The sequence below is a fragment of the Tachypleus tridentatus genome, chromosome 6, assembly GCF_004210375.1.
Source record: "Tachypleus tridentatus isolate NWPU-2018 chromosome 6, ASM421037v1, whole genome shotgun sequence".
Lineage (NCBI taxonomy): Eukaryota > Metazoa > Arthropoda > Merostomata > Xiphosura > Limulidae > Tachypleus > Tachypleus tridentatus.
This window is the reverse complement of record NC_134830.1, coordinates 56,003,366-56,026,218: the sequence shown is the minus strand read 5'-3', so window position 1 is coordinate 56,026,218 and position 22,853 is coordinate 56,003,366. Positions and strand designations below refer to the sequence as shown.

Sequence of the window (22,853 nt, the reverse complement as noted above, 5' to 3'; positions counted from 1 at the left end):
CCGGCATGGCCAAGCGTGTTAAGATGTGCAACTCGTAATCTGAGGGTCACGGGTTCGCATTCCCTTCGCGCCAAACATGCTCGCCCTTTCAGCCGTGGGGGCGTTATAATGTACGTTCAATCCCACTATTCGTTGGTAAAAGAGTAGCCCAAGAGTTGGTGGTGGGTAGTGATGACTAGCTGCCTTCCCTCTAGTCTTACACTGCCTAATTGGAGACGGCTAGCAAAGATAGCCCTTGAGTAGCTTTGTGCGAAATTCAAAAACAAACAAACAAACAAACAGATACGTATTTTATTATTTCAGATATTTTATAAAGTTTTTATAGTACTAAGTGAACCAAGAAACGATACAGAAGAAACCTTATATGTAAAATAGGGCTTGTCTAGGTGTTGACTAATCTGACGGCACTTACTGACATACATTTGTGCCTCTAGCTAAACAAGTTCTAATACATTTTTAACGTTAAAAAACAAAACAAAAATAAATCTCGATATTTATCTTAATTAAATATTGTACTATTAAAATTTGGGAAATAGGGGACGTAGCTCAAGTGGTAGAGCGCTCGCTTAGCATGTGAGAGGTACCGGGATCGATACCCGGCGTCTCCAATTGATCATTTTCAAAAGGTTCCACAATTACTAGACTTATATTTCGTAAAAAAGTTTCTGTCTGTTACAAGTTGTTTAATAATTACTTACTTTATTCAACACAAATGTAAGTAATTTTTCCTTCCAATTTATGTATATACAAGAATGACTATTTTATTCATTTTCTTACAAAGAGTCGTGTTAGTATCACACAATTTAAGCTAACTGTGGCATCGGTATGTTTCAATATAGACAAATCTCTGCAACCGATTATGTTTTATGCCAGAAGTGCCCAAACTTGTTTAACGTTAAGAACCACATATGATAAACTTCAGATGTTTGAGAGCCGCAAGACATGAACAAATATTACATACACGTTTTTATTGTTACATGTACATTTTGTTACATAAATTTTATATAAATATTAAAAATAAATGTACGTAATAATATTTATTCATGTATGTAGATTTTAAACTGTTAGTTTGTATTAGTTTCAATAATCATAAAGTACATATATATATGTAACAAATATTTTCAAAATCCTGGCTGATTATTGATTTAACTATATTTAGCGTTTTTAATACGGTAATGAACTACGGAAACATCTATGAAAAACATGCAAATTTGCATTTCATTAACATTAAATGAAACTGACAAAAATAAAAATAAAATGGGTAAAAACAGATATTTTAATGATATTAATTTGTTTTAGTAAATATCTGGTCAAAACATGGAGGATAATATGCAAAACAATAAAATTAGAGATATTTTAATCAGATACCACCTTACAAAATTATATTCTTATCATAATATTTTTCTAACACAAACAGATATTGATACAATTATCAGGCTATTTACTACTAGTAGAGGTCTTGTGAGTTTCCATCTTGGTTGTGAATCGTTGAAATACCTGCTGGTATGTTGTCAAGTCTGTACGAATTAGCTCCGTCAGGTGTTGATTTGTGAGGACTGCACGATGCTTCGACTTCACAAACTTTATTACAGAGTACAGTGATTCACAGCAGTATGTTGTGCTGAAAATGAGATGAGTTGCACATTTTGTTTTTCTGTTCAGGATATTTTATTTCTGGAACTTGCTTCCAGAACGCTGTTGTAGAATGGGATTTATGGATCATCTTGAGACCCAGATCCTCCTATATTTTTTATTAGTTCCATTTCCACAGCAGATGATTCTGTAACAAGAGGTTCGACAATTGGACAATCATCATTGACCACATCAATGATGAACGGATTTACAAGAAAGGCGAAGCATGGCTTCAGTTTCTACAAGTTCTCAAACGTATCTAGCAAATTATGAAGGAGTTCTTGTAATTTATCTTTATATTTTTCCAATTTGTGATCTTTTATTTCATTATCAGATAATGTATTTACTCTCCTTTTGGGATTGGGAAAGTAACTAAAGTGTCTTGACAATATGTCTCTTTGAAAAAGTCTAATTTCATTTTGAAAACTGAAAATTGTCTGAGTAAGATCAGAAACAACCTTATCCTTCCCCTGGAGTGCCAAGTTGAGAGTTTGTAGATGAATCATTATACAAGTAAGGAACATTAGATCTTGCACCCATTCATCATTTCCCATTTGAGGATAGAATCTTTTCTTTTCTTCAAGAAAAATAATAGCAGGCTCCAACAGATCCACAAACCTACTTAAGACATTGTTGGTTAACAGTCACCTCACAACGCAGTTTCTATTATTTATATGTGGAGACATTGTTAGATCATGGATTAACTACACTGTATGAGGTAAATGTTAACACTGGTAATTGTTCCAGCTATGTAGGTACATTTGGTATAGTAGAGTCACAGTCACCACTATCTGTAAATATTTTCATTTTTTAAATATTTATATATCGAGACATTATTAAATCCTGAGTAACTCCACTGTAAAAGGTAAAAGTTAATACTGACTGTGTAGGTACATTTGGTATAGTAAAGACACAGTCATCACTGTCTGTAAATATTTTCAATTTTCTCGCAACTTCTTCATAGTTTTTCTAATTATTTGAAAAATCAACACAATAAGTTTCTATGTGCTCTTTCTGAACCCTAAAGGAATAAAAATGTTTCATACTTTAAATTAAACATGAGAAATATATTTCTGTACATAAACGTGAAAACTACATGATCATATATTTACAGTTTTATATCATCACACAACCAGTTTCATGTTTATAATTTAATCTAAGGTGCTGATATATTTTCTTAACAGTCCAATTATGTTTTAATCATAATATATATGTAATTATCATCATATTTTGAACTTTCTCTGCTAATTTGTATAAAACAAATAAATTTATTTATGACATTGTCAGTTTATCACTAGATTGATTTATAATATCTGTAAACCAAAATGTAAAAGAATGTGTCTATTATTCACTCTGTCCCCTGATGGTACAGCGTCGTGTTTATGTATTTATAAGAGTAAATAGCCTGATGTGGCTTTGTTATACGAGAAATACATTATTATTGACTTACAATAAATTTCTTAAGTCTACAAAATTTTGTTGAAATAATAGATAGGCGAACAATTAATTATAAGCACAAAAACAATAGTTTTATCCATGGTGGAACATATTACATGTTTCAAGAAGACCTATGTTCACTATTTTCTATCATCAGTAAAACATTTCTTTATGTTTATAAATCATTGTTTGTCTTCCTACTGTTTTAATTACATAACGTTCTTCACAATTCATATATTTATTTAAAATGATCAACTTAAGTTATTATTCAATATTTCCCACCAGTAGTCATATCTAGTTAGTTTTAACATCTTTACTATTTCTATTAAACCTATTTTTTTATTAAATTTATATTCTACATTTTTATGTCTTCCTCTTCATCAATTTCAATACACTGTTGTTCTACATTTAACTTTTCAAACAGCTCTTGAACCACAAGTGTAGACGTCTTATCTCTATTTTTCCTTTCCTGAAGTTCCTTACAAAACATGTAAGTTACAAAATGTATTATATCGTGATAAAAATAAATGAATTAATGGGGATTCTGTAAAATATTTTAAATGGAGGTTTCATTATGTCATACCTTTGATATTAAAGCTAAATACTTACAAATAAGTTTATATTATGCATTAATATTATAAATATTTAAACAATATAAGCAGGTCAGGAAAATAATCAGAGACTCAAACCTAGTAAAACTATTCACAAACCAAAAGAATGAACTGTGTCGATAGAAATGTTTATCAGATTAGGATGAACTTTAGTTTTGTACTTTATTCATCATCTCCATCTGATTTAGATATGTTGGTTTCTTCAAACTCTAGAACCTTTCTCCAGAAACTCTGTACACACAATGTAACTTGGTAATTACTTTTTGGAACATGAACTATTTTGATTATAACTCTTTTACAGTTACAAGAAACTGATTAGTTCATCTCCTGTGGTCAGAGATGTGTGATGGGAGGTAACTTGTTGGCTCTGTTGTTTATCCATTGTCACCAAGAAGATAAATTGACAGTTTTGTAAAATTTACACATTTATCGATTAGTGTAGCAAGAGCAGCTCTTTAGAGGTGTTACATAAAGAGATTCTGTGTTGAGTGAGAAGCTTTAGAAGTGTTGTCCTGTTTGTGAAGAACATCTTTGTTATAACTTCTAATAGATTAGTTTTAGACATTTCCACGTTGTTATTATAGGTAGTGCTTGAGATACAAACTCATCAGTAATGGAAGATGAACCACCTTCTTCTGCAAAATTTTCGAGTGCGCCAATCTTAATTTTTACCTGCTTTCAGCCACCTACTGGTGAAATACAGACATGTTATAATGTCTCGTCCACTCAAGCTATTGTTCAGCAGAAGTGGGAGACATGTTGAGGAACTAGTTTCAAAGCTAAATAAAGTGATATATAAATAGAGTCGGTAACTTTTGCGTCCATTTAACACAATTTGTCATCAGCTCAGAGTATTTTAGTTGTCTGTTGATGTGTGCTTCTCAGTGTGCATGTCGCAGCAGAAATGGAGATTTGTCAGACCAGGCGACGTTTATCCAATTTTCAATCATCCAGTTTTGGTGATCTCGTGCCCGCTGTAGCCATATCTTCCTGTTTTTAGCTAACAGGAGTGAAACCCAGTGTCGTCTTCTGTTAATGTAGTCCAACATGCTTCTGCATATCACTGATGTAAGGAGTGGTTATTTGTGTATTTGTGGTCTTCCTGTCAGCTTGAACGAGTATGGCCTTTCCCATTCACAAAGTGTTTTCACCAACAAAACTGCCGCTCACTGGATTTTTTCTCACCATTCTCTGTTAACTCTGGAGATTATAGTGCGTAAAATCCCATGAGGTCAGCAGTTTCTAAGATATTGGAACCACCACGTCTAGCACCAACAATCATTCCATGGTCAAAGTCACTTAGATCACGCAACCTCTCTATTCTAATGTTTGGTTGAACAATAACTTAACCTCTTGACCATGTCTGCATGCTTTATATATTGAGTTGCAGCATCGTGATTCACTGTATAGCTATTTGCGTAAAGAGCGGGTGTACGTAATAAAATGGCCACTGAGTGTATATGGTGTCTGATTGATAGGTTTGTTAAATATAGCCTGTGCTATTTTGTTAAGTGTGTGTGTTTGTGTGTATGTAGATACAATACTATACAATACATTAATTATTCATATGCAACTAAAATCAGCACTCTAAAACCATAATATATTTAGTGTAAATAAAAACACCACAATATAATTGAAATTCAAAAACATGGTTCTACCACCATTCCTTACTGTCGTCCTTTGGAATGGTGGTGGAGGGTGGTCTCTAAGTTTATCTACATTTTGCTGTTTTTCGTTCACATATATATATATATATACTCTACAGAGCCAATAGTATGTGGACACCCCTTCTACTTAGTGGGTTCTGCTATTTCAGCCACATTCATTGCTAACAGGTGCATAAAATAAAGCATACAGCCATGCAGTCTACATAGATAAACATTGGCAGTAGAATGGATTGTACTAAAGAGCTTAGTGACTATCAACGTGGCACTGTCATAGAATGCCACCTTTCTAACAAGTCAGTTCGTCAAATTTCTGCTCTGCTAGAGTTGCTCCGGTCAACTGAAAGTGCTGTTATTGTGAAGTGGAAACGTCTAGGAGTAACAACAACTCAGCCACGAAGCGGTAGGCCACACAAGCTCACAGAATGGGACCGCAGAGTGTTGAGGTGCGTAGCGCGTAAATTCGTCTGTCTACAGTTGCAACACTCACTACCGAGTTCCCAACTGCCTCTGGAAGCAACGTCAGCACAAGAACTGTTCGTCGGGAGTTTCATGAAGTGGGTTTCCATGGACGAGTAGCCGCACACAAGCCTAATACCACCATGCATAATACAAGCATCGACTGAAATGGTGTAAAGTACACCGCCTTTGGACTCCGGAGCAATGGAAACAAGTTCTCTGGAGTGATGAATCACACCTCACTATCTGGCAGTCTGACGGACGAATCTGGGTTTGGCGGATGTCAGAAGAACGCTACCTGCCTGAATGCATAGTGCCAACTGTAAAGTTTTGTGGATTAGGAGTCTGGTAACATAACTCATTAACTGTAGTTTTGTGAGCAATTCAGATAATTCAAATGTGTATTAATACATTTTAACTCCTGAAAAAATTATGACTAATTATTTAATTTGTTAGTTTGGTTGATCAGTTTATGTTTTTAATAAAACTTTAATGTCTCAAATGACTTTATTACAACATAAATTAATTTTAGTTAGGTGATTTGTTGTATGCCTGCATTATATTGTGAATAAACTGTTAGTACAGATAGGCCTCTTATAGCTTGAAATTTCGTGATTAAGAGGCTATAGAAGGGAAATATGAGATTCTCGAGACAAAGAAAAGTATTTTTAATTTCAAAAGGAAAATAATTTTGCTCACGTACTTGTTAGAAATAATGAACAATTTCACGAAGAAATATTAATAAAAATACTTCATTAAAAACCAAGCTTTTAGGTCCAAAAGCCTTGCAAAGTTTACTAAGTCTAACAAATTTTGTAAAGATATAATGTGGCCTGGCATGGCCTAGCGCGTAAGGCGTGCGACTCGTAATCCGAGGGTCGCGAGTTCGCGCCCGCGTCGCGCCAAACATGCTCGCCCTTCCGGCCGTGAGGGCATTATAATGGTAGGTCAATCCCACTATTCGTTGGTAAAAGAGTAGCCCAAGAGTTGGCGGTGGGTGGTTTCGGCGCCTGTCGTGTGAAAGTGGGTTTTTCTCGGGGCGCTCCCGTTTCCCACCACATCAAAATCTTTAGGCATTGGATTTCTAGATCCCAGCCCAGGCAACTCTTTTGCCAGACCCTGAATCGTGCCGTTTGATTTGATCTGGATTTGAATTATATTCATGTTCACATCTGCTCAACTTCTTCCTTTCGGAACAGGTCCCGGCCTTTCTTTCTGCTGCTGCCTTTGCCTCCACCGAAGACAACATTTAGAGAGACATCCTCCACCCAAAAAGTTAAGTATAATAACAATAATTAATTTATTAAAAAAACACCACTTAATCTTAATAACAATCCACGAAAGGGGACGAAGAGGAACCACAAAGTTCCTGAACACCCCAGTTGGAGAGAGAAATCAGAAGAGTTCTCTCTCTCTAAACTGAACCCCTGCCACGTTAGTTTAGTTTTAGTTTAGCGGTGGGTGGTGATGACTAGCTGCCTTCCCTCTAGTCTTACACTGCTAAATTAGGGACGGCTAGCACAGATAGCCCTCGAGTAACTTTGTGCGAAATTCCAAAAACAAACAAACAGAAGATACAATGAATATATTATAAGTTACTAGTATGTAAACTATAACAATTACAAATGGTTACGAGTTAGGTCAGATGGGTTTAGGCAATGTCAATAAAGTTAACTCTCTATACTGTGTCAGTTAAAGAGACCAACAGAAGGACCATTTTTACTTGTATATAGTTTTAATATTATAACCTTTAGTACAATATTTGTCTTCTCAAAATTTTGCAGTATTTTTACTAAATATTTTTCCATGAATATATCATGTATTTGTTTTAATTAGTCTGCATGCAAAGTGAATTTTATGATAAGGTTAAGGGCCTGGCATGGCCTAGCGCGTTAAGGCGTGCGCTTCGTAATCTGAGGGTCGCGGGTTCGCGCCAAACATGCTCGCCCTCCCAGCCGTGGGGGCGTTATAATGTGACGGTCAATCCCACTATTCGTTGGTAAAAGAGTAGCCCAAGAGTTGGCGGTGGGTGGTGATGACTAGCTGCCTTCCCTCTAGTCTTACACTGCTAAATTAGGGACGGCTAGCACAGATAGCCCTCGAGTAGCTTTGTGCGAAATTCCAAAACAAACAAACAAACAAACAAAAAGATAAGGTTAAAATACTTTTCTCCATCTCTAAAATCTTGGATTTGTTTTAATTTATTTCTAAAACTTCAAACGTTTCTTTTCAAACCTACAAGCACAGTTTGATCACAAGAAATACGCTTTAATGTACTCTTTCAGTATTAAGTTTTCATGAAATCATTCAACGAATACAAATACTATACCAATGTCTTTTAATAAAAATATGAATACTTTAATTTTTCCTACCAAACCATATGAAAATAAGAAAACTTAATATCCAATGTTTGCTGTAAAAAGCACATGTCTACAGCTTTCTTTTCCCAATACTTGTGATCGAATAATTATTTCGGCCATTTGGTATGGTGGTTTCTGCAGAGTTCACTGAGATTAGTTACTTCGTAGTAATGTGTGTTTTACTGTTTTATGGGAACAATTAAACCTTTATCTACATAAAGTATTTAGCACGATATCTATTCTACTGTTGACTGTATGTAAAGTATATAGCCAAAGAAACTTAAGCTTCGTTTTGTATATCAACTACTTCTATTGTTAACAGTGTCGGTTTCACATACCTCATAAGTGATTAACATACAGTCTTTACTAGAGCATAAAAGGTTGGACCAGCCTGTCACATTGAATAACCTTCAATAACCACAACTTTGATTTTTACACGTTTAGTATTTGTCATTTCTCTTCTGGGAGCCACAACACTGATGGAAAAAGTAAGGTTGTCAGTAAACATAGTTTGATATAGTGAATGAAACCATTCACATTATTAAACAATCAACATGGGACTAACATGAATACACCTCCTTTTAGAAGTTTTAGACATGTTAAGGAATGATAGATAACATAAAATAACATTAAGTCTCTTCCCTAATAAGATTTTTTAGTCTTATAAAAGACACCAGACTTCTAGACGTACAGTTCACTCTGAGTTGGCCATCACTGTTAACAAGATAAAGTAATTAGACAATTCTAAAATAAAATATAACAAAGAGGAAGAACTGTAAACTTGTTTATTTGGTTATAAACAGACAGATTTAACTGTTTTATCTCATGATGTACAGAAGTTGAATATCACCCTGTACTATTAGTAACTACAGTGTTAACTTTACACCATTACTGAAGTACACAAGGAATATGAAGATAACACTAAAATGTATTATATACCAGTTGAGATGTTTCTTTTACCACATTAGATTACAGAAGTTCTAGATATGGCTAATAAATAGTAAGTTTTTAAACATTTGAACTGAGTGATAAGTTAGTGGCAATACCTTGCATTGTACTTGTTTCTCTAATGAAGGATAAGCCTTATTTATTTTTTCTTAATACATTGATATAACAAACAGAATATTTAATTTACAGTCTGTGTTACTAATTAGAGAGAACAATTAGTTTAAACCTAACACGTTTTAGTAGTACACAGTCTCACTAATTGTCTTTACCGTTTAATACAAAAGATGTCAACAACAATAATAGGTTATCTATAGAAGTATAGAAGAACGTATACGTGAACCCCACAATAGCTGTATGATATCTACCATTACTGTGTTTCGTATTTTATAAACAAGGTTTATATCCATCCATTATTTCATACTTTCAGTTCGAAGCTTGTATCTTATAATTTAATTCCCTAAAGTTTTAAAATTAATATAACTTTTATTTGTAGTTAAGTATACACAACGGACTATCTGTGCTGAAAGTGTTGAAAGCCGGTTTCTGGCGTTGTTAGTTCACAGACATACCTCTGTGCTACTGGGGATCTGACATAACTCTCAAAAACTTGAAAAAAAGAAACTAATTTTTATGTTATAGGAAGAAGGTTTACTTTTCTTACGTATCCGTCTCACCTGTGATTGTTTATTTTTAAGCATAAACTTATAGAAAGGGTGGAATGTGGTCTGCATATCATGAATATTCAAATCAGATTTTTTAACATTAGAAGGCTTACATTTACCACTGAACAATTTGTGTTGTAGAGACACATTTTACTATAGTTAGAAACACAGATTCTACACCAAGTAAAACACAAAAAATAATAAAATTTAACATCATTTTTCGTTTTCGTTGTTAGGACTAGTTTGTTTAATTGTATTGTTTGATTATAATACATTGTGTTTTATTTGTTTATCCGAGTCTCTGTTTTTGTTTGCTTCCCTTTATTTATCACACAAATTTTAAGAGATAAAATGCTCAGCTAAACGTTTTTCTTGTAATCGAAACTTCAAGTTTTTACTGGAAATTTTTATTTGTTAGTGACGCCTGACATAACAGAATGATTAAGATGTTTATCTCGTAATCTGCAGATCACTGGATCGAAACCCATCGTTAAACATGTTTACCATTTCTACTGTGAAAGCTCTATATAATGTGACGACCAATCCCGCTGGGTAAGAGCAATTCAAGAGCTGGCGGCTGGTGAATGTTGACTGGTTGCCTTCCCTTTAGTGTATTACTTCAAATATTAGAGATTATAAAAGAAGACATCTTTGTAAGAAACACAGTAAGCAAACAACCTGCTAATAACCCATGACGTATTCACGGTAGAAAATTTGAAAGTTTCTAGTTATACTTTGTTTTATATGGTAAACTTACAGCAAAAAACAACAACAAATGATTAAAAATTATTCATTGGTAAAAGATGATTTCGGAATCAATAAGTATGTGTTTAATATTATTTTTAACGTAACCACTTCAAAATTAATAAAACTATAACAGTAACCCCATCTATGGTTTAGTGTTTAAATTAGAGACAATGTGATTGTTGTGAGACTATTTTTAGCGTCAGTGTAAATCGGGTGATTATATTACGTCAGTATAACTGTTATGAGACAACTTGGGTGTCAGAATGACGGTTGAGAAACTATTATAGGTGTCAGTGTGACTGGTATTAGGGATAGCATTGTGACTAACGTTGTTATATTCTTCAGTGTGACTGGCTTGAGTCTGTATACAGGTGAAACAGTAACGTGTACGAGACCATTACACAGAAGACCCAGCATGGCCTAGTGGTTAAAGCACTCAACTCGTAATCTGAGGGTCGCGAGTTCGAATCCCTGTTACACCGAACATGCTCGCCCTATTATCCGCGGGTACGTTATAATGTGGGCCCGGCATGGCCAAGCGCGTAAGGCGGGCGTCTCGTAATCCGAGGGTCGCGGGTTCGTGCCTGCGTCGCGCCAAACATGCTCGCCCTCCAAGCCGTGGGGGCGTTGTAATGTGACGATCAATCCCACTATTCGTTGGTAAAAGAGTAGCCCAAGAGTTGGCGGTGGGTGGTGATGACTAGCTGCCTTCCCTCTAGTCTTACACTACTAAATTAGGGACGGCTCGGTGCAGTGGGCTAACTCCCTGCTCACTTAAATCAACTTGTTACAGAAACCGGAGTGATTGCGGCCCTATGTTCCTTGAAGGAATCGAGTGGCAGATGATGATGAGATAATGACGTTATAATGTGACAGTAAATCCTACTATTCGTTGATAAAAGAGTAGCTCAAGAGTTGACCCAGGAGTGTTGATGACTAGCTGCTTTCACTCTAGCCTTACACAGTTAAATTAAATTAAGGATGACTAGCGCAGATAACTCTCGTGTAGCTTTGCGCGAAATTCACAACAAACTAAACAAAACCGTAATAGAAGTTATGCACGTGACGTCATGTAGCTGGCCGCCTTTATCTATTTTGCCATATTGAACAAATTAGTGAAATAACGATGACTCTATTTTCAGTTAAAAGTTTAGAACTAAATCATGTAATAATACCAGTTGGCTGAATAAAATACAGGGTTGAACTTTGGTCACCTTTGCTGGTGTCTCCATGTAGAATAATGTGGCTCTTGCACGTGAGAAACATTAAATAATTTATGTTATACACGTACATTGTACAGTCAAGTGCTCCCCACTAGTTGAACTACAACCCATACAAAGGGTTGTCGGATAGTCGCTGTGATTGACGTAGGAACTAACATATTCGTAATGTATCAAAAGCGTTTTCTTTCGAAGAATAAAATTATCGTGAATATTGAACTATCTTATGTGTTTACCGAGGGGAATCGAACCTTTAAATGCACAAAGTAGATCTGAAGACATTTCACTGTCTCACCGGAGAACATTATGAATATTAATAATAGAACCCAAAGCTTCAAGAACAGGAAACATGTTTTGCTACATGCCCAACCAACCCCATCTAACACAATACTCCATCTCAGCCTACAGTTATGATTATATATACAAGCTATTATATGAAATATAGCATTTTTATAAAACGTTTGTTAATGTGTGAACTACTGGTAATTTAATAATTGTGTTGGTCCTAATGTTTTTATCATTTTATTGTCAAACAGAATCGGTAGTTCACTCATATGAAAATATAACATTTGTTATAAATTGTGAGTGTTAGGTCATTTTAATAAATTAATTACATATATATAATTAACACATTAGATCAGAAACTGTAAGTATACTTAGCAGCCTGTAGATTGTGTTTGGTTCATGAGAAATGTGAATATTTGGATAGAATCATACATTAAAAACTTTACTGGTACATGGTCAATGAAATACAAATGTAGATGTAACGTAACGTTAGAATACAAGTTTTATGTAACTGTTTCTCTGTGAACAACATTAATGAACCGCCAACTAAGTCTCTGGTTATTATTGGAAGGTTGGAATTCGGGTTCGTCATAGACATTCCAAATTACTAACATTTTACCTTGTAGCGACGGTTCATCTAAATCATCAGTCAAAGCTGTAAACACAGAGTTTTCCTGAATACAATAAACGTTACAGAAAGTCGTCATGTTTACAAACAAAATGTCCAATAGTAAAACTAGCCCTGCTGTCAGTCACGCCACCTCTACAGGTGTCAGTGTGACTTCTGAGACATCAACATGATAATGTGACTGAGGCAAAGCTGTTATTGGTGTGAATTTCGTAAAAACGGTATTATTACAGTAGTTTACATTAAACACCCACTTCAACGAAACTATATCGAAATAAAAGTCAAATATATCCGTTTCGTAATAAGACATACCAGTGATATTGTGTTAATTGGTTTGGTGTAGCTTGAACTTCGCTCAAAGTTACAAGAGGGTCATCTCCGCTAGCCGTCCCTAATTTATAAGTGAAGGATTAGAGGAAAGGCTGCTTGACATCACAACTCACCACCAACTCTTAAGCTACGCTCCTAGTGATGAACAGTGGGACTAAACGTAACTTTATAAGGCTTCAGTGAGTTAAAGGATAAACAAGTTTGGTGGGAAAGGGATTCTTGAAAAGTCCTTTAGCTGAACACATCTTCATAATCCACGGACTTGGTTAATTTTCCTGAACATCACACAGTTTCCAAAATATAACAGTCTTAGTGACATCAAACTATATACTAAATACCAAATAATGTTGAAATATAGCTTTGTTGCTGTTGAACCAGTGGAACTTTACATTCGAGATGTTGATTTGGTTATTCAAAATAATTTTAATATAACATTCTGATCCTGTGTGTCTACTAAAAATATAAAATGTGATCGTATTAAATCATCACACATGAACAATTTCAATATTTCAGTAAATGTAGAAATGTTTTCTTGCCCAGTTTCTGGTATTGAATGAATCGGGTAGGAATGAACATGTTATGAAGGTTTCTGTATAGTTATTTATATAAACATAACATTATACACATAAAATTTGAATACATTTTTCGTAATGTCGATTTTCAGCTTTGTCTTACATCTGTAGCATCTATATGTTTTTTAAACAAAAGGCTGTTATAGGCTGATTGTAAATTTATGAAAACTTAGTATTTTCATACACGGTAAATATATTTCCGATAGATACCTCTTCTCATATGATCATTTTTTCGTTTAGTTTGTGCCCGCAACTACTCTTGAAAATTCCACCCACCCTTACTACTTCTGTCGCAGCTGCTTCCAAGAAGAGAAGTACCAGAAGTGGGAAGTGTGAGTCGAGGTATCAGTGTAAGAAATTATTACGATATCCTACCTAAACTCACATTGACTTGGTTGAGGAAACTGTGTATAATTTACCTAGTGGAGCACCCAAATTCATCTCTGTGGAGTGTGACATCTCTAGTTAGAGAAAAAAAAAAAGGAGAACGAAATAATCATGAACCAGGTACAGTCTTCGCCCATCTTGACAGTATGTTTCACTAAACTGAGTGTTAAAAAGAGGATGACATCCTTAATTGTAAATATGATAGTTTATCCACCTTTCCCATGATATCCTAGCCAACACAGTACATATATTTTGGTCTATCTCCTTTTCATATCAGACCTCCCGGGAATCAATCTGTTGGAGAAGATATGACGGTGGTTTCTTAACCAACTAATATTATTTGGTTGGTCCAGTATCTTTTTTAAAACCACTTCTTCCTCAAAATAACTAGCAGGAGATTGTACCCACCAGTTATAACGTCCTCTAGCATACCACAAAGGAGAAATGATATGTGGTAATGAAAATTAAATAAGCTATATCTGCAGTTAGTCCAGAAGCAACGTTTCAAAACAGAGAGTGGCGATAACGGGATGATAATTTGACACTGAGTCTGATGAAATAGTGATATTTAAAGGGGGAAGTACTGAGGAGGATGTTTTCTGAACAAGGATAAGGACTGGAAATTAAGTTTTAGCTTGCCGTAAAGGTGTTATCAAAAGGACATATGTTGGTGTGGAGTGAGTGATGGGAAACATGCATATATATAATAACTTGGTCCAATCTTAATAAAATGAATTTACCATCTATGCAGAACGATGAGGTACTGAAATCCAAAAACGTGTTACTTTTCATACTGAGATGGGTGGAACATGTGTACAGATGTTGAGTATTTCACTGATTGGATAACTATCAGAATACTTGGGTATTGAAAGAACACACGGTACAAAGGATCTGATAGTAACTAAGGAATGGCTACAAGGTTCCATTAAAAACAAAAACTCAGACTGGTTACAAAATGTGTTGAGAAAAGGTGAAGAGGGTATGAAAAGTAATATAAATTTAGATTCGTGTTCAACTGGAGTGAATTTTGAAACTACAGTTACTTAATAACTGTACAAAATAAAAAGTAATAAACAGCATGATAAACGTTAAAGTAGAAGCAGGAAGAAAAATTTTAACACATCATAAAACTATTCTGTCAAATGTAGAGAGTTAGATAGGAACCCTCATTCTACAATCTCCTGCTGGTTAGTTCAGAAAACATTTGGTTTTGGAAAATTAACATTTTCCACATGAAAATGTGTTTCCATTAGGTACTTACCATTTTACACAGAGATTATATCTTCTGTGAACATCTACCTTGAGTATCTGCATGACACTAGTTTTTAGGCAACTCCAACCTAAAGTCACGTGATTCTTATTAATGGATAATCCCTCTCTCAATAGGAGAGAAACATGAACTCCCTGTTTACTAGCTCCCTCTATACTCATGAAATTTCATTATTGAGGAGGAAATAAGTCGTAATTACCTAAAAAGACACACACGCATCAGAAAACTTGTGGGTGAAGCGGCTATTTGATAGGCAGAACATGATTCATCGCTTCCAATACATGAGTATCTACACTGCAAATCCATTGGATAGGTGCGAAATAAAGAAGGTCGAGTGTTTTGAAACAGTTAAAAATCTTATACCTGCTCTATGATTGATGTAAAAATCAGCATGAAATTGTCGGAATGGATCATATTCAAATAATCCACTAGTAGAGGTAAGGAATACAAAGTTTAATGAACAGAACAGAGGTCGGGCACATTGATGTGGAGGAACTGCTTATGTTGGTACATATGTCTGAGGTGAGAGTGTTGTTCAATAATTTTTACCAGCCAGTAAAAATAAACATTTCTGAAGAGGTGTAATTTCGGTATGATTTGAGGTAGAGGAGCCAAAATAGTGGTAATGGATTGATCTACTCACTATATACGTTTCTCGAGCACAGTAGGGGACAAGAAAAATGGTTGGGTCAATGGGATAATGTATTGAGTGGGAATGAGTAAGGATTTGAACAATTTTACCCAAGATGGGTTACCACCATCAGAAAAATAAAGATATGGCTGGAGGACTTTTTCCATGAGTATGAAAAGAGAAGGTCATTTTGCATGTCATAAAACCATAGGCCAAGTCAAAAAAGATATAGAGCAAAGTTTATGACCATATGACTGAACTCATAGAAGTCAAAGTAGTGTTTGAAACATGAAAACATAACAGCAATGGATGAAGAAAAGGAAGCATCTGGAGGACTGCAATGGGAATATAAAAAAAAAAGACATTAGAGATATGGACCTGATTTTGGAGTAACTGGCCAGGAGTAACAGCCAAATAAATGGAAGAGAACTTTTTCAAATAAAAAACGTTGGACACATTAATAAACAAACGGCTTCCCTGGTGTTCTTAGGGATCACAAGTAAATCCTTGTAAAAGGGTTGGTAATTTTCTTCACACCTAAAGAGGATAGAATATATTCTAAAGATGATGAAACTGAACAGGTTGAGAACTGATAGTAAGTTAAAATAAAATTGAAGTGAAAGCCCATGTGTTAGAATGATGGTGATCCATCCGTTCGTTGATATGTGGGACGAGAGGAGTAAAAATAACGACAAACACAAACTTAAAGGGGTGTGATTTCTTGGGTTTATTACAAAAGAGACTGACAAAACCTGATATGCAAAAAAAAAAAAAAGGAATTAGAAATAGTATGTTTTCTAATTTCGTTCAAGACAACACGAGGGGAATATCTATCAGGAACAGTGGAGTTATGGTGTAATTGTGTGCTGGATAGTTGAACTGGACTTAATGCATCAGCTTTCCAAACATTCAAAATGTATGCCATAGTCTGTGAATCACTACAGTTTTTTAATGAAGGAATTAGTAGGACTACTAGGACCAGACATATTGTTCTAAGAACGTAGTTGGTCTAAAACTAAATCAGTATGTTTGCAAATGTAAATAAAAGAGGAAAAACAAGAAATGCATCAGGATTACTTTTATACAAAAGGTATTAAGAAAGATCCCAAATACATACATGAGAAATTATGCAGCTTAATGAGAGAATGGTCGAATACTGTCCTCAATGGATAGAGATGTTCACTTAGGAGAGAGAAATAGTAATATGAACTTGTAAAAAATATAAATCGAAAAACAAAGCAAATCTCTCTCATTAAAAACTAGTAAATTTTCAAAACACAAGTTTTTTAAGTTTCACGAGCGCAAAACTATAGAGATATCTCGAAAATAGGAAGTTGGTGTCTTCTGAAATTATTGGAAGACATATGCTGTATTATAAATAATCTCTTGAGTTAAGATGGCAGTTGCTTAGAGAGCAAATCTTTAAGGCAAACGAACAGAGAAGATACCTCATCTGTGTTAAAAAGGTTTGTCCTGTTTCAGAAGGAGCTGAACCAGCCAAAGAATATACCAGTCGGCTGAGAAACTCCTTTCATACCATCTCCTGCAGGTTGGTTCTTTGAAGATCTTGTATGGAAAGGAGGTGGACCAGTTTAGATGTATTGTGTTGGCTAGGATGCTTCCCCCCCAATCATGTGAAAGAAGGTGGACCACTTTAGATGTAATGTTTTAACTAGGATATTACCCACCCTATCATAATAAATAGGTGGACCTATTGAGATGTACTGTATTCGCTAGGATGCTCCCCACCCTATCAAGGGAAAGGAGGTGGACCCGTTTAGAGGTATTGCGCTGGTAAGCATGCTCCTCACCCTATCCTGGGAAAGAAGGTGGACTACTTTATATGTATTGTGTTTGCTAAGATGCCCCTCCTCCCAACATGGGAAAAAAGGTGGACCGACCACCATATCTACAGTTAAGAATGTCATTTTTACACCCAACTTAGTGACTCGTACTTTCAACATGGGAGAAGAGTATACCTTGTTTGTGCGTTATCTCACTAGTGTGTTCCTCCAAGAAGAGAAGTCACACTCGAACATCATCCTGAGGACACTTTCCGAGGGGTGCTCGTCTAGGTTCCTCCACCTAGTCAATGTGAGTTTCTCAATGTGATTCCTGTTATTATGTGTTTTTTTGGTAAGATATCGTATCAATGTTAATATTTCCTTACACTGAAAACATATTTCCGATAGATACTTTACTCTCCTCACACTTCCTGTTTCTGGTGCTTCTTTTCTGTCAATTTTGAAGACTGTGTTCTACTATTAATAGGAAGCCTGCTGCCACCTGTGACAGTAGAGTATGTTTTATATGCAAAAACGTCTCGTTTGGGTTGAGAAAATATTTTACATAGAAGAGCGAACAACGTTTCGACCTTCTTCGGTCATCGTCAGGTTCACAAAGAAAGAGGTAACTGACCGGAAGCTGACCACATGTTTGAAAGGGGTTGTGTAACTGTGTGTCGAAATGTAGAGGGCGGTATTAGATGTTTGAATATATAATTTTATTTATTTTATTATATTAATATAGGTATAAAGGCGTTCCTTTATATTGGTTTATTTTGGGTTTAAGTTGTTGTATAAGTAAGGCTTCTTTAATTTTGCGTTTGTTTATGTTTGTTTCTTTATTTAGTATTTGAGTGTTTTCTATGGTTATGTTGTGTTTATTTGACTTGCAGTGTTCGAAAACGTGTGAAGGTGACTTTTTATGTTCTTTGAATCTGGTTTCCATTTTTCTACTTGTTTCTCCAATATAGAAGTCGTGGCAGTTATCACATTGTATTTTATAAATAATGTTGGTGTGGTGTTTGTCAGTGTAGTTTTACATAGTATAGACCTCAGTTTTGTGCCTGGTTTTTGAATAAATTTGGTATTAACTGGAATGTCATATTTTGTTACTATTTTTTGCCAAATGTTGGTTATTTGTTTGCTGATGTCAGGAATATATGGTATACAGCAGTATATGGTTTCGTGGTTTTTTGATTCGTGAGCTGTATTTACTTTAGTTGGTTGATTTTGCTTTCTGTCTAGGTGTTTGCGTATAATGTTTTCTACGGTTTGTGGAGGAAACTTATTGATGTTGATGAAGTATTGTTTTATTTTGTCTAATTCATCGTTAATTTTATCTGGTGAGCATAGTTTTATGGCTGTGTTTATTTGGTTTCTTAGTATGTTGTACCTCGTAGAAAATTAATGAAGATAAATCTAATTCTGTTAAGGGTTTATATCTTTCTTTTCAAATATAAAAAGTTTAAATTCTATATTTTTTGGTCAAGATGAATTTTTATCTAATAAATAATTTGGATTTCAATCAGTTAAGTATTACATACTGCACTTGATAAACCAGAATAAACATATGATGTCATAGAAGAATATTCCTGCAGCTTTCAAATAGTCAAAAATATTTTCAGAAATAAAACCACAACAACAAAAGAAACAAAATTCCTGTCTTTGATATTTTTCCTCTTTTCCCTGAGCCTTACATTAAGAACATTTGTTCACAATCTTGAGAGCTCTGGGTATCTAATATGTTGATAAACCAAATTACTGCTGCAGTAATATATGATCAGTGTATTGACGATAGAAATTCCCATTATAGCTGAACATGCTTCTGGTAAGAATTCCCAGGAATTTAGTTCAACGTTATATGCAGACTTTAATTTTCAGGAAATTAGATTCATGGGTTTTGCCAGTGATTTCTTCTTCTTTTCAGTAAAACAATGTTTCTAAGTGAGAATGTAATCAATGAGAAGACATTTGGAATCTCTGTTTTTCTTTTTTTTCAACACTTTTTATTTTAGTCTGTCATACTCCACACCATTTCAGGAGTTTTAGTTTTCCACTACTTTTCATGCTTCCAAGTTGTTTGCTTTGGGAGAGAATTGCTCTTCTCATACTTTTGTTTCTGTTGATACCAGTTCTACTAGGGGACCAGTACATGTTGATAAATTATAAATAATAAATTAAGTCCTCAAATTTTACATCATATGTATGCTGGGTATTTGTACTAGTAAATAGGATAAGCACGACTCCACTTCAAAAGTTAATGACTCATGAAGACAGAGAAGCGATACAACCCTACAAAATGAACATAAAACTAAACAATGAGCTATTTGTGCTCTGTCCACCATGGATAACGGATATCGAGACTCGATTTCTAACACTCGAAGTCTACCGACATATCGCTATGCAACGAGGGTGGGTTGTTTTGAACTGATATGGCATTAATATTATTATACCAAACTTCTAGAAGTCGATAAAATACTTTTTATTAAATAGGTACAGAGCAAAATAAACTATCAACTACATTTGTTAAACTTTGTTTATATCTAACAGGATTTTTGATTTATGAGCTTTCCTGAAGAAAAGTAGTTAATAATTTGTTATGAGCCTAAAATATATATGTGGTATTGTAAATCACAACAGGTTTCAACTCAAAATACATTCATAATTAATGATAAGTTAGGATTTACAATCCTAAAATCGAGCGTTTGATTTCCCATTGGTAGACAGAGAGGATTTCCTGTTGTTGCTTTGCTATAAGAACAACACATTTTCACAATAAGAGAAAAACATAAAGTGACTGGAAATGTTTGAAAGAAGATATTCCAAAAATATTAAAATTATTTACGAAATCTTGAGTTTATCATCTTTTACAGAAGAGAGAGTAAACAGATCCCGGCATGGCCAGGTGTTTAAACTAGTTTAGCAAAGTTTTAAATGTTTTCACACTTGAGAAGATTTAAGAATTTTCTAGAGGTTTTCTTTTCCTTTCTGTTTTCAGTCACTTCCTTATCAATTAATTGATGTACATTATAATATCTACACAAATTTTGTTCAGTATTCTTTTTTTTGTAAATAGCCCAGCATAGCCAGGTGTTTAAGGCACTCGACTCGTAATCTGAGGATCACGAGTTTGATTCCTCATCACACCAAACACGCTCGACCTTTTAGTCGCGGGTTTGTTATAATTTGACGGTCAATCCCACATTCGTTGGTAAAAGCGTACCCCAAGAGTTGGTGGTGGATGGTGATGACTAGCTGCCATTCCTCTGGTCTTACACTGCTAAATTAAAGACGGCTGGTGCAGCAGGTCCACGTGTTGCTTTGTGCGAAATTTAAAACAAACAAAATTAAGTGAACCAACCACAGAATACATTTAAAATGCATACAGATCTGGATATAAATGCATATTTTTACAACAAAGTCACAAATTATATACTAAACAACAAAGAACAATTTGAACCAATTTTTCTTAACAAGTGTATCTGAGGCAAATACAAGACACATCATAAACTATGAAGACACGATCCTAATGAAAGAAATATTCATACATGAACTTCTTGAAGCAATAAAAAACACAGAAACAAATCTCCGGGTGAAGATGAGATACAAGCCATCCTCCCAAAAAGGGCACTCCGAAATTGTTTGATCACCAAAAAGCACTTTTTAACTTATCACTATCCTCAGAACACATACCAATTTCTTGGATGCATGTTAATGTACTAATGTTCCATAAGGTATGAAAGCCAGCAGATAAACCTAATGGCTACCGACCAATCAGCCTGATCAGCTGTGTAGGCAAAATTCCTGAGAGAATAGTCAGTAACAGACTCTCCACATTCTTGGAGATAACATGAAAGTTACCAGAAGAACAAAACGTATTCAGAAAATTTAGACAACAACTGACCACTTAGTCAGACTCACTGAAGAGATAGTCGACAGCTTTAACAAAACCAATGCACTGTCTCCTGCTTTCTTGACATTGAGAAAGCATTTGATACTGCATGGCACAATGGTCTACAGTTACATGTGAAGGAAATGTGACTACCACGTGGAATTATTCGCTGGTTATCTACCTTTTTCAAAAATAGAAAATGTGGAGTAAATGTAGAGGGAACCTTTTCTGAGTACTTTACTTCAGAAGCTGGTGTACCTCAGGGAGGGGTGGTCAGCCCTATACTCTTCATCATGTATGTAAACAATTTGCCATTGAAGGATCCTAAGCATGGATTCTCCTCATAGTTTGCTGATGATGTGGCAGTATGGAAAAGTGCCACAGCACCAACAACAGCAGCCATAAACATACAACAAAAACTAAACAGAATAAAAACGATTATTGTCGAAAATACAAAATAAAAATAAATACAGCAAAAACGCAACTTGTCGTCTTTACATAGTTGACAAGATACAAAAAAATACTTCAGCCTGAAGTATATGTGAATGGAACACTACTTCTGCCTACCACATTGGCAAAATTTCTAAGTCTAGCCTATGACACAAAACTAACCATGTAAACGAAATTAAAGTCTGGCGAAGAACCAACTATGCTTGGAGTCTTATTTGCAAGAATAGTGGAGCATCAACAGACAATATACGAAAAATATACAAAACATGCATCAGACCAGTAAGTGACTATGCAGCTCCAGCATAGTAAGTGACAAAACAATTAAAATGAAGTTGCAAACAATTCAAAACACACTCCTCACAACAGCATATAGAGTTCCCAGAGAAGCAGCATTCAAATTCATACACAAATATTTAAACATACCAACCATACCAAATAGACTCTTACATCGTACAAAAAAGTATTTTGATAAAGATTGGATGAAAAATGAATTATTAATGGAACTAGAGAGGTACCTCGTACATGATGAAGGTAGTCCTAAACACTTCTACCCGATCAACACATATTTTAAACACACAAAAAATGAATGAAAAAAAGATAAAATAATAATATATATTTAAAAAAGGGCCACCATCAAACTAGACTTCTTACTGACAAGGCAAAATAATATCTGTATATGTATACCAGTACATGGACATTGATCTTAAAAGGGTCGGAGTAAATTCAGCCCACTCTGACTCTAAAGCAGGAACTAACACCAACCAACACTGCATGATCATATAAATAAAGAACAGCGGAAGAGGTCAAAGAGCACCTGACCCTTCAGAGTACATATGATACCCAAAACCCAAGAGAGAGAACAATACAAAGTGCTCTATTCATTC

The 22,853-nt window shown here is 34.9% G+C and overlaps 1 non-coding gene across 1 annotated transcript; it reads left to right on the top strand.

Moving 5' to 3' along the window:
* Positions 1-535: 535 nt before the first annotated feature.
* Positions 536-608, top strand: TRNAA-AGC (transfer RNA alanine (anticodon AGC)). The gene has a single exon. It is a non-coding gene; the product is annotated as a tRNA-Ala (tRNA).
* Positions 609-22,853: the final 22,245 nt, after the last annotated feature.